This window comes from Urocitellus parryii, chromosome 7, assembly GCF_045843805.1.
Source record: "Urocitellus parryii isolate mUroPar1 chromosome 7, mUroPar1.hap1, whole genome shotgun sequence".
Taxonomy (NCBI): Eukaryota; Metazoa; Chordata; class Mammalia; order Rodentia; family Sciuridae; genus Urocitellus; species Urocitellus parryii.
The window spans coordinates 94373682-94385522 of record NC_135537.1 but is presented as its reverse complement, the minus strand read 5'-3'; the positions used below and the strand labels follow the sequence as shown (position 1 = coordinate 94385522).

Below are 11841 nucleotides of genomic sequence, written 5' to 3'. Positions count from 1 at the left end.
ATTTTTTAAAAGAAAACTGGATAGCCACATGCAAAGGAATTAATGTATATCTTCCTTATTCCAAATACAAAATATATCTCAAAATGGATCAAAAACCTAAACATAAGATGTCAAACTAGGAAACTCTTAGAAGGAAATGTAGGGAGAAAACCTCATGACAATGGATTTGGCAATGATTTCTTAGATATGACATCAAAAGCACAGGCAATAAAAGTAAAAATGTAAGTTGCAGTATATCAAACTTAAAAAATGTCTGTGCATCGAAGGACACAAGTATGAGAGTAAAAAGACAACCGATGGAATGGGAGAAAATATTTGATGTGGAATTAATATAGGATCATATATCTGACATGGGGTTAAAATCTAGAATACATAAAGATCTCTTACTCAACAACAGACTACATCTTGGCCCTTTCGGACCCCCAAACCCTGGAGCCTTTGTGTGTGGGAATTGCCATTGGTGGCTTTGAAGGTGCCTTGGTGGGCACCATTGCTGAGGGCTCTGCTGGAGATGGGGATCTTGCCAAAGAGATGGATGAGACTGTTGCCCAGTTTATCAGGAGGACCATCTTGAAAATCCCCATGTATGAAACGATGAGAACCTTAAAAGCTTGGGATTGTTTTTAATCTGTTAACCAACTGAAAACCATAAGTTCCAGCAGAGAAAGGAATGTCTCATTCAGGACTTGGTTCTGCTGTGTGAGAAGTATGGGAGTCTCAAGGATGCAACCCTTGCAGATGTCATTTATATTCAAGTTAATTGGCACCAAAAAGTTTGGGATGTTTTACAGATGAGTACAGAACCAGATGAAGACATTGGAACAATTCAAACATTTATTCAAGAAAATTCTTCAGAGAGCAATGAAAAACGTGATGGTCAGCTTCAGAGATGCTGAGGAGAATGCAGTTTGGATCCTAATTGCCTGGGGAACAAGGTGTAAAAGCCAAACAAATACCAACCCACAAACGTGCTGCATTACCCCTAGACATTATGCCTTCCCCTCCTCCCAGCTAAAGAACATTTTGCCCTTCTGGGTCAGGCACTGACAGTTGCTTGCAAACACCATCAGATGGTAAAAATAGACCTGAAAATTCGACACCTGGACTCTCTCAGGCAATTGTTTTTAAACAGTATAATCAGACCTTTGAAAATCACAACTCTACAACACCTGTACAGGAAAGATGACTGGGACTAGATGTAAATATGGTTTCAAGGATCATTCAGGAAAACACATTAGAAAAAAACAGAATAACTCAAGAAACTTTTGGAGACTGACCTCCACCACAACTAGAATTTGTATAATATAAGCTTGAAACGATGTTCAAAAGTGACTTAAATGGGGGCATGTTGGCTTAGAGGAAAGAACCTGTCTGGTGCCTAATAAATTTCTCTAGGCCACATCTTTGAAATCATTGAAATCCTTAGCACCAGCTGGTATTGCAGATGCACCACTTTCTCTACTGTTTAACTGCATACTTGACAAGGGAATGGATTATTTTAAAATCAGAGACAAATAAGATGTATATGGTTTTGTAAGCCCAGAGGCTCCTTGGCAATCATGTACTTGCATTCCAGTTAATGGCTAACTGGACAGCTTCTGATTATAAGCTTATACTTCAGAAATTAATCCTTGGTATTGAAAATTTAGAAGTGTTCATATGATTGTTGGGACTGATTCTTCCTTGGCCCCCCTCTCTCATTTTTCCTGATAAATACAACAGTTTTGGGCATTTGAGAGGTGACAGGATATGTATAGGCTCTGGATTGAGCTTGAGTGCAGAATGCTCTGAAGCCAAGTAGATGGCATCATCCTGTTGGCATCATATCTAGTGTCCTTTTCCCCCACTCTTACCTCTACTCCATCCTAAGGAGGTCTAGTTCCAATTATTCGTTTCTAGGGATTTTCTGAAGCTTTGATCACTTGAAAGGAACACCAAGGAACTATGCCCAACTCAAAACTTCCAGGAGAATCATAAAATTGGTCCATTTAGAGAGTAGAATTAGGTCCACTAAGTTGTTACTGAAAGAAGTTACATGACCCACTTATATAAAACAATTGTTTAATTGTAAATATGATACTTTTCATAATTATTTTATCATAGGTGTTACATCCAAACTGACCATTATAATACTGATTTGTGAATAAAGATACTGAAAATCTGGTAAAAGAATCAAATAATCCAATTGAAAAATGGGCAAAACACTCAAATAGACATTTCTCTAAATATGATATATAAATGCCAAGAAGTACATAAAAAGATGTTCAGAATTACCAGGGAAATGCAACTCAAAACCACAATGAAATATTACCTTATTCTCATTAAAAGATGGCTACGATGGAAAAAAAATCTGTAAAGTAATATGTGTTGGCAAGGATGAGAAGCAATTGGAATGAAAAATAAGGCATTCATTCACTATGGAAAACAGGATGGTGGTTACTCAAAAAAAATAAAAATGGAATTACTGTGTGATCTAGTAATTCTACTTCTGGGCATATACCCAAAAGAATTGAAACCTGGGTTCTAAAGAGACATCTATACACCCAAACACATAGCAGCATTAATCACGATAGCCTAAAGGCATAGCAACCCAAGTGTCCATCAACAGATGACTGGATAAACTGCATGTGGAAGTCTGATGTCATATATCATACAAAGGAATATTATTCAGTCTATGATAAAACAATAGGGGCTACAGCATGATGAACTTTGAGGACATTGTGCTAAGTGAAATAAACCAGCCACAAGAAAACAAATAACATGATTCTACTTTTGTGAGTTACATAGTCAAATTCTTAGAGACAAAAAGTAGAATGGTTGTTTCTGGGTGCTGTGGGGAAGGAAAATTGGGGAGTTGGTTAATGGGTATTGGTGAAACATTTTGCTTAATGGGTATTGGTGAAACATTTTGCAAGGTGAAAAGTTCTGGAGACCAGTTGCATGGAATGAGAAAATAATACCACCAACTACATACTTAAAAATGATTAAAATTATAAATTTTTAATGTGTTTTATCTCAATTAAAAATTTAAAAATGAAAAACAGCATAGATAGAACTATAAATGTTTTATGTGAAATCTTCCAATTTGTAAACGTTGGCAACTGACCTGAGCCTGTAGTTGTCTGATGTGTTAGTCAACATTTTCATCACTGTGACCAAAAAACCTGTCAAGACCAACTTAGAGGATGGAATGTTTATTTTGTCTCAAGGTTTCAGAGGTTCAGTCAATGGTTAGGTTTTTCCATTGCTGTGGGCCCCAGGTGAGGCAGAAAATTATGACAGAAGAGCATGGCCGAGGGGAGCAGCTTAGGATATGATATGACACCAAGGAAGCAAAGAGCTGTGCTCACCAGGAACAAAATTTAAACCCCAGAGGCGTACACTCAATGACCTACTTCTTCCAGCCATACCTACCTGCCTGTAGTATTCACCTAGTTAATCCATGTTAGTAGATTAATACACTGATTAGGTTATACCTTTCATAATCTAATCATTTCACCTATGAAAATTCTTGTCTCACACATGAACTTTTGGGGGATACCTTATGTCAAAATTATAATATTACACCCCCATCCCCCAAAACTCATGCCCATCTCACAATGCAAAACACATTTAGACCATTTCCAAGAGTTTCCATAGTCTTAAGAGTTCCAGCAATAACCCAAAGTCTGAATCCAAAATCTTATCTGAGACTCAAGGCAAACTCATGGATGTTTCCCCCTACAAAGAGCAAATTGGATATTATATATATATATCCAATATAGTGGTACAGAGTAAACATTTCTGTTTTAGTTAGGTTTTCTGCTGCTGCGACTATAAAACCTGACAAGAATAATTTTAGAGGAGGAAAAGTTTATTTGGGGGCTCACAGATTCAGAGGTCTTGGACTACAGACGGCCAACTCCATTCCTAGGGTCTCGAGGTGAGGCAGGACATCATGGTGGAAGATCAGAGAGGAGAGAGAGAGAGGGAGGGAGGGAGAGAGAGAGAGAGAGAGAGAGAGAGAGAGAGAGAGAGAGAGACTGACTCTGACTCCACTCACCAGATACAAAATATATACCCCAAAGTTACACCCCTGGTGCCCACCACCTGCAGCCACACCTTTCCTGCCTTCAGTTACCACTCAGCTAATCCCATAAGGGGATCAATTTACTGGGTTAAAGCTCTCATAACCCAATTATTTGTCCTCTGAACCTTCTCACATTGTCTCATGACCTTTTGGGGGACACCTCATGTCCAAACCATAATAATCTCCATTCCACAAGAGAGAAATAGAGGTATAGAAGGAAGGGATGGGACCTAAGCAAGATCAAAATCTAAACAAAAGCTGAATAAACAAGTCCTATCACTCCACATCCAGCATCTGGGGACATGGTGCTTCACTGTTTCTCTGAAGGGCTTGTGTAACTTCACCTTACAGCCTTGCTGGTCGTGGCCCACATGGCCTTTCTCTTGGCTTGTTTCTGCTTCAGTCCTGCAGCTCCCCTCAGTAGGTGTCCTGTGTGCTGGCATCTCTGAATCCCGAGGGTCTCTATGTAGCTTTGACTTCCTTCTCACATCTTTATGCATCACCCCCTCAGGGGCAGCCCACAGGGATATGGCACTGGCTTCCTGGGCCTTCCTTTGAAATCCCAGCAGAAGCCCCTAAACCCCAGCATCCTGCATTCCTACAGAACCAGCACCACATGGATGATGCCAAGGCCCACCATCATCTCAAGTAGGAGCCTTGGCTGCAGCATCCTCTGAGGTCCTGGGTGGCTGACTATGGTGAAAACATTTCCTGCCCTCGTACAAGCAGGGTGACCCATTGTCTTTTTCAAAATGATTTTACACTTTTATACTCTTTAGCCTGAGATGGCAGTGGTCTCATCAATTCCTGAGATGTCCTCAAGCCACCTTTCCAATTGTTTCTGGATAAAGTACTTGGTATTTCTTTAATGGTTATGTTCTCTTTAACAAACACACTTTCATTAGACCCTATTTTACTCACATGGCCAAACTGCAAGATTTTCCAATCTTTCTGTTCCTGATTATCATAGTAACTTGGCTAAAAGCCAACAGCAATATTCATGCTACCCCTGAAGGACTTGCTACTACTGAGGACTCGAAATTTAATAAGTACCTCTGAATGAAGTGTTTCTACTGAAAGAAAAGTTGGTGACAGACTGTTATAGTCACCAAAATTTCTTTTCCCTGATCTCTAAATAAATCTTTGTCACTCCTTCCTGAAATTATGTAAAGAATTAGACAGTTTCAGTGTCTGATCTGGGATACACTTGGAATTTTCTCTGCCAGATTAATTAGTTGATCACCTTTAAATTCAGCTTTACAGAAAGTCTCAAGACATGGGCAAAATGTAGACAAGTTTTTTTGCCAGAATGTAACATGAATGGTTTCAGCCCAATTTCCAATAGTGTTCTCTTCTCTGAAACATCATGAGCCCAGTATATATAGTCCTATCAACATTCTAAGCTTCTACCAGAATCACCCATTAAGCTTCATTTACAACATTCTAAAGCATCTCTAGCTTGCATCTCAAAATGTTTCTAAGTTCTCCCATCTGCAAACCAGTTCCAAAGGCTTCTCAAGCACATGGTCAGGTTAGTCATAGCAATGACCACACTTCTTGGTACCAATTTCTATTTTAGTTAGCTTTTCATTATTGAGACCAAAGACCTGACAAGAACATAGAGGAGAAAGTTTATTTTGGCTCATGGTTTCAGAGGTTCATTTCATGGTCAGCTGAATCCATAGCTTTGGGCCCAACATAAAGCAGGACATCATGGCATAAGGGCATGGTGGAGGAAAGCTGCTCAGGATATATAAACTAGGGAGCAGAAAGAAAGGACTCCAAGGATAAATGTAACTCTCCAGAGGCATTTCCCAGTGGCCTACCTCGTCTAGTCACACCCTACCTGCCTACAGTTAATATTCAGTTAATCCATATTAGTTGATTAATTTACTGATTAGGCCACAATCATAATCTAATCATTTCACCTCTGAAAATTCTTGCATTGTTTTTCACATGAGCTTTTAGGGGAGACGCCTCATAAGTAAATATTAAAACCTGCATAAAAGTGATTTTACTCTCTTTCATAGTAGGTAAACACTTTTCAATGACCACCCCCTCATCATGTTGTCACCATAAGGGAGTTCAAAGAGGTCTATCCAGGGGCAGAGATGCCTATTCTGACCTTCTAGGTTCTTGACACATCACCTAAAAGTATTGAAGGACACATCAGGTTTTAGTAAAGAGGAAGAGCTTTATTTGAAAGGGAAAGGGAAAGACACACATTCTTAGAGCAGAGTGCAGACTATCTCAAGAGCAAGAAGTGCTTTGGGGATCCCGGGTTCTTCTTTTACAGGAAACTTTGTAGAAGTAGGCATGGGAAGGTATATGGAAATTACTTCAGTCTGGTGAATTCAGTACTTTGATCATGGATTGCAAGATGTTCATGGTAGTCTTGGCTTCTTCCAGGATCTTCAGTTTGATATTGTCTCTTATTTAGATAACATGTGGGATTAAACACCCATATTGCTTTATTTTAAATTTCTTTTTTAGTTGTAGTTGGACACAATATCTTTATTTTAATTTTTTATGTGGTGCTGAGGATCGAACCCAGGGCCTCACACATGCTAGGTGAGCGCTCTACCACCGAGCCACAATCACAGCCCCAAACACTCATATTTATTATGGAAGGTCTCCCTGCATTGATTCAGACCAACTAGGAGCCTCATATCTTCCGTGTTTCCATGGTGTAGTCCTCAGAGAAGGTCCAAGGTCTAAGTCACCACTATTACTCCCCAAGTTTCAGACTAAAATGTGCCACCACGATGTCCTTGAGAACAGATGAAAGAGCTCCATTAGGTCTGCAGCTATGGCTGGCTGTCCCTGAAGGTGCTATTGTTAGCCCTGCCACTACCTTTCCTGTTCAGCATCTGGGTTCCATATCCTTGTAATAAATTTTTGATCCGAAAGCTGCTGTGTCCTATATATACACACAGCCATGCTAGCTTTCTTTTGATTGGCACTAACATGGTATATCTTTTTCCATACTTGTACTTTCATTTGTATGTTATGTGTAAAGTGGGTTCCCTGTAGGCAGCATATAGTTAGGGCTTGCTTTGTTTATGTAATCAATCTCTCCCTTTTATTTGCAGTAGTCACTTTCTAGTTCACTGCTTTAAAAATAAAAGAGGACATTCTTCTCTGCTCTGTTTGAATGTGTCCTCTAAAATTTCCTGTATTGGAAACTTAATTCCTAAATTCATATGCCAATGTTATCTGAGGATGCACCTTTGGTAGGTAATTCAGATTAGATGAGGATTTTATAAGATGAAGAGATCTGAGCTATCAGGCCATGTGATGTCCTCTGCCACATTTTTTTTTGAACCCAGGATGCTTAACCACTGAGCCACATACCTAGTTTTTTTGTTGTTGTTGTTGTTGTTGTTGTTGTTGTTTTTTGTGAGACAAGTTCTCACTTAGGGCCTTGCAGAGTTGCTTAGGTTGGCTTTGAACCCACAATCCTGTCTCAGCTTCCTAAGTCACTGGGATTACTGGCAAGTGTGCCCTGCTTCCCTCTGCCATGTTAAAATGCAGCAAGAGGCTGCTTATCAGGCTGGCACCATGCTTCTAGAACTGTGAGATAAAGAATCTATATTCTTAATAAATTTCCCAGTTTGTGGTACTCAATTATAGCAACAGAAAACATTAGTCTCAGCCCCCAGAACTGTGAGATAAAGAATCTATATTCTTAATAAATTTCCCAGTTTGTGGTACTCAATTATAGCAACAGAAAACATTAGTCTCTCTTCTCTCTATACCCTAACAACACTTTAAAAAATATTGCTCTCTACATAGATTTTCAAGCTGATGGTAAGGAGTTTGGAAATATAGCTGTACCTGGCTTGGGACATGACATGTGGTAGGGGGAAGTAGAGACAATGAGAACTTTGTAGATTGCTGTAGTAGTTTAGTTACTATACTGAGGACTGAAATTTAATAAATACCTCTGAATGAAGTGTTTCTGCTGAAAGAAAAGTTGGTGACAGACTTCTATAGTCACTGCAATTTATCTAGAGATCTTTTCTCTGATCTGTAGATAAAATCTTTGTCACTCCTACCTGAAATTATGTAAAGAATTAGACAGTTTCAGTGTCTGATATGGTATACACTTGGAGCAATTAATGCTACCTTTCTTTATACAGTTAAGGAAAAGGAAATCAGAAAAATAAAATATATGCCCCAGGTCATGCCTCTCCCTGGCTAGTGCTAGAGTCTGGAATATAACCCTTCCCTATTTCCAAAAGGACTGGCGAACCTCATTGCTCTAGTGTTAACTTTTGATTGTTGTTAAAAAGATACATGTTAATTTCTACTCTACATCTTTGTTTTGATTTGTGGTCCCACTCAGAATCTGAGAAAATTAGAAATCAAACAAAGAAAATCATTTAAGAACAGAATGAAACCCACAGATAGCAATATAGATAGTTTCACAGAACAAGTGGGACACATGGTAAGAGGACACAATGAAAGAAAATGACATGACAGCATTTTCCAGTCTGTGGTAAATGTAGTGCAGGATTATCAGCCCCATCTTGTGGCTTTCTTTAGATATTGCTTCTAAATTCATTTAAAAAAATACCTTTTTTTTTTTTAGTTGGACACAATATCTTTATTTATTTATTTCTATGTGGTGCTGAGGATCGAACTCAGGGCCTCACATGTGCTAGGCGAGCACTCTACCATGAAGCCACAACCCCAGGCCCTAATATTCATTTTTGAACCAGTAACCATCACTGGACACCTAACAACTTGTTGTGCCTGAGAATTACATGGTGAAAATGCAGATTCCTGGCCAAAACAGGTGAGAAGGATGAAATGGGGTCTGGGAATCGCCATTTACAAAGCTCCCCAGGTGAATATAGATCACAGAAAAGAAATACTGAAGGCAATGAAAATTAGTGATGTGCATTCCCTATGAGGAAAGGGCTATTCTGAAGAAGTTTGGAAGAAAATTATCTAGAACTGTAAAGGGTTTGAAATTTTATCCTACTTTCAAGCAGTTAACTTGATACAGTTTCATGAATGCTGGTAGGAAATATGATTCCAACTGGTCAGAGACAAAGGACAATTCATAACAGCAGTAAGTGTAGTCAGCTTTGTTACTGGGCCAATTTCCTGAGCCTCAATTCCCACAAGTCTTTGTGATGAGGGCCCCAGTAGGTTGCATTATAGAAGAGAAATTCACAAATTTAGGAAACTGGAATCTATAATGGGGACTAGTTCTGCCAGAACTCTATCTGGAGGAGAAATTATTTCTGCCTTCCAAAGTTGTTCACCATAGAAACATCCTTGGAAAATTGAGACAGTGCCTCTGCTCTCAAGACATACAGGCGTACAACACCAAGAGTCGTTTCTCAGCAGAAACCAGGAATGGAAGCACCGCATGTGAACAGCATCCTACATGTGAAAGCTGCAAAATAATCACACTGATGCAGGAAAGGGGAATCAGAGGGGCTCAGTCCCGCAAACCTCGCAGGAATTTATCCTGGATACTAGTTCAAAGAAGTCTTTTATTCCTTTGCTTTAATGGAGACCTGCCTGATGTCAGGAGCACGCTCCACCCTTATCTTACTTTCAGCCTCACATTTCATAGGGACGAGATAGGTTACAGTCATTTTCCCCACAAGCAAACACATTCTGAAACACTAGACTCATTCAACCCCGGGACAAGAACCGCGTCTTCTGTCTTCTCAGAGGTCTTCCCACTACCCGCTTTCCTCGCCTGTTTCCTCCAGGCCAGAAGACTGGCCAAAAGAAGTGACAGACGATGGCTTGAGTGACAAGCCTTTACGAAGGCACCGCCACTCTAAGCGCAAGCCCACCGAAGCTGCTTTAAGACCCAGCCACGACTTGGGAACCAAGTCAGGATCCTGGATGTCTCCCATGTCGCGGGCCAGAGGTTTCCGGGACTCAGTTAAGGAAGGGGTTCCTAGACTTCATTTCCCACTTCAATAAGGACGCAGGCGTCCAGTGACACGAGGGCGCGCAGCGTGGCTGGGGGAGGTGCCTTTAGGCAGACGGCGGCTACAGCCAGCTCCGCAGCGGGACCGCTCTTCCCGCCTTTATGCACAAACAGGAAGTGGGGAGGAACCAGCCAAGCATTCCACTCGCGATTGGCCAGTGCCGCCGCCGCTCACCGCTGCGAGAGGAAGGAGTCGGGCACTGCCTACCGCCCAGCAGTCGGCCGCTTAGCGGTTTGGGAGCGACGCAAGCCAAAGTTACGGGTGCTGGAGCCCGCAGCTCATGGGTCATGGAGCCCGGACCTGCCGCGTCCTCCGCGCCTTCCGGCTCCTTCAAAGAGGAGCTGCTCTGCGCCATCTACTGCGACCCCTTCCGCGATGCTGTCACACTGCACTGTGGCCACAACTTCTACAGTGGGTGCGTGAGCCGCTAAGGGAAGTGCAAATGGCGCTCACATGCCCAGTGTGCGAGGACTGGGCGTCGCCCGCCGACCTGCGCACCAACCACACCCTGAACAACCTGGTGGAGAAGCTGCTGCGCGAGGAGGCCGAGGACGCGCGCTGGACAGGCCCCTCGTCCCTGTGCCTCTGCCGCTTGCACCGCGGCCAGTTGAGTCTTTTTTGCCTGGAGGACAAGGAACTGCTCTGCTGCTCATGCCAGACCGACCCCCCGCCACTGGGGACATCACGTGCAGCCAGTGAAGGACACTGCCCACGACTTTCGGGTAAGAGTGGCGGTGAGCCCCCAGTGATCCAGCGCACACGTGGTGGCCGGGGCTGGACCGCATCCCCACACCCAGGCTCTGACCTCCAGCCTGCTAGCGCTGCGCGTGCTCAGGCCTCCAGGGCTCCGGGGGCTTCCTCAAGACCCCCATTGCGAATGTGGTTATCTATTGGGTCTGCCTTCTTCAAGACGGGCCCAGGATGGGTCAGAGAGTGCAAACAGGAAGTGGGATACAGGGTCAGCCACCTTTTCCAGACAGCCCTGCCCCTTTCTGAGTGGCCTGGCCCAGCCAGCAGAGGTGGCCAGGTCCCTCTGAGCTGCACCAGTGTGGGTAGCCCACGAACCCTCAGTTTAGAAGTGGGGAAGGAGCCCAGGACCTGGCAAGGGATGTAGAGCCTTAAGGTTTCCGTAGCTCAGTCACCGTCCTCAGCTGATCCCAAAGTTTGTGTAACTGCCAGGAGAGGCCCTTGGCTCAGGCCCACTGGTTGGTTCTCTATCATTCTTTTAGCATCTTAATGCATAGAGTTCCAATAGGCATAAACCAGGGAACAACTTACAGGGTAAAAGTAATGTGGAGGAGTTTTTGTTATAGAAAGGAAAAAGTGATTAGAAAATAAGGGTTAACCTAGCTAAGAATTTTTCAGAAATATTTAGACTTTAGCCCTTAGAAACATATTCATTTTCGGCTCATTTGTCTGTGAATGAATGAGTCACACCCTATATCACCCATATATATGTAAAAAAATATAAAAGTAAAATTCTGGAAATGCCCATTGTACTCTGGAAGAAGTTACACAATGTGAAAACACTAAAATTTGGAGCTGAGGATGTGTCTCAGTTGTAGAGCTTTTGCCTGGTGTGTATGAGGTCCTGGGTCCCATCCCCAGCACTCAAAAAGGAAAGAAGCAGTAAATTTGTTTTATCACCTACTAATGCATGTATCATACCAACAGATTGGAGAACACTGGTTAGCTGGCAGGAAGCTGATTGTGTCCAGAAGGAGGTACTCCACATACACCCTCTCCTTTCTTTGCAGTGCCTTTATTAAGAAATAATTTTGTTATAGTTCCACACACATTTTGGCAAAG

The 11841-nt window shown here is 42.1% G+C and overlaps 2 pseudogenes; both read left to right on the top strand.

Annotated features, from left to right (window-relative positions):
* Nucleotides 1-531: 531 nt before the first annotated feature.
* On the top strand, nt 532-1518 carry LOC113178012 (centromere protein N pseudogene; annotated as a pseudogene).
* An 8801-nt stretch (nt 1519-10319) lies between these two features.
* The window catches only part of LOC113178011 (E3 ubiquitin-protein ligase TRIM35-like), a 42844-nt pseudogene continuing 41322 nt past the window's right edge, over nt 10320-11841 (top strand).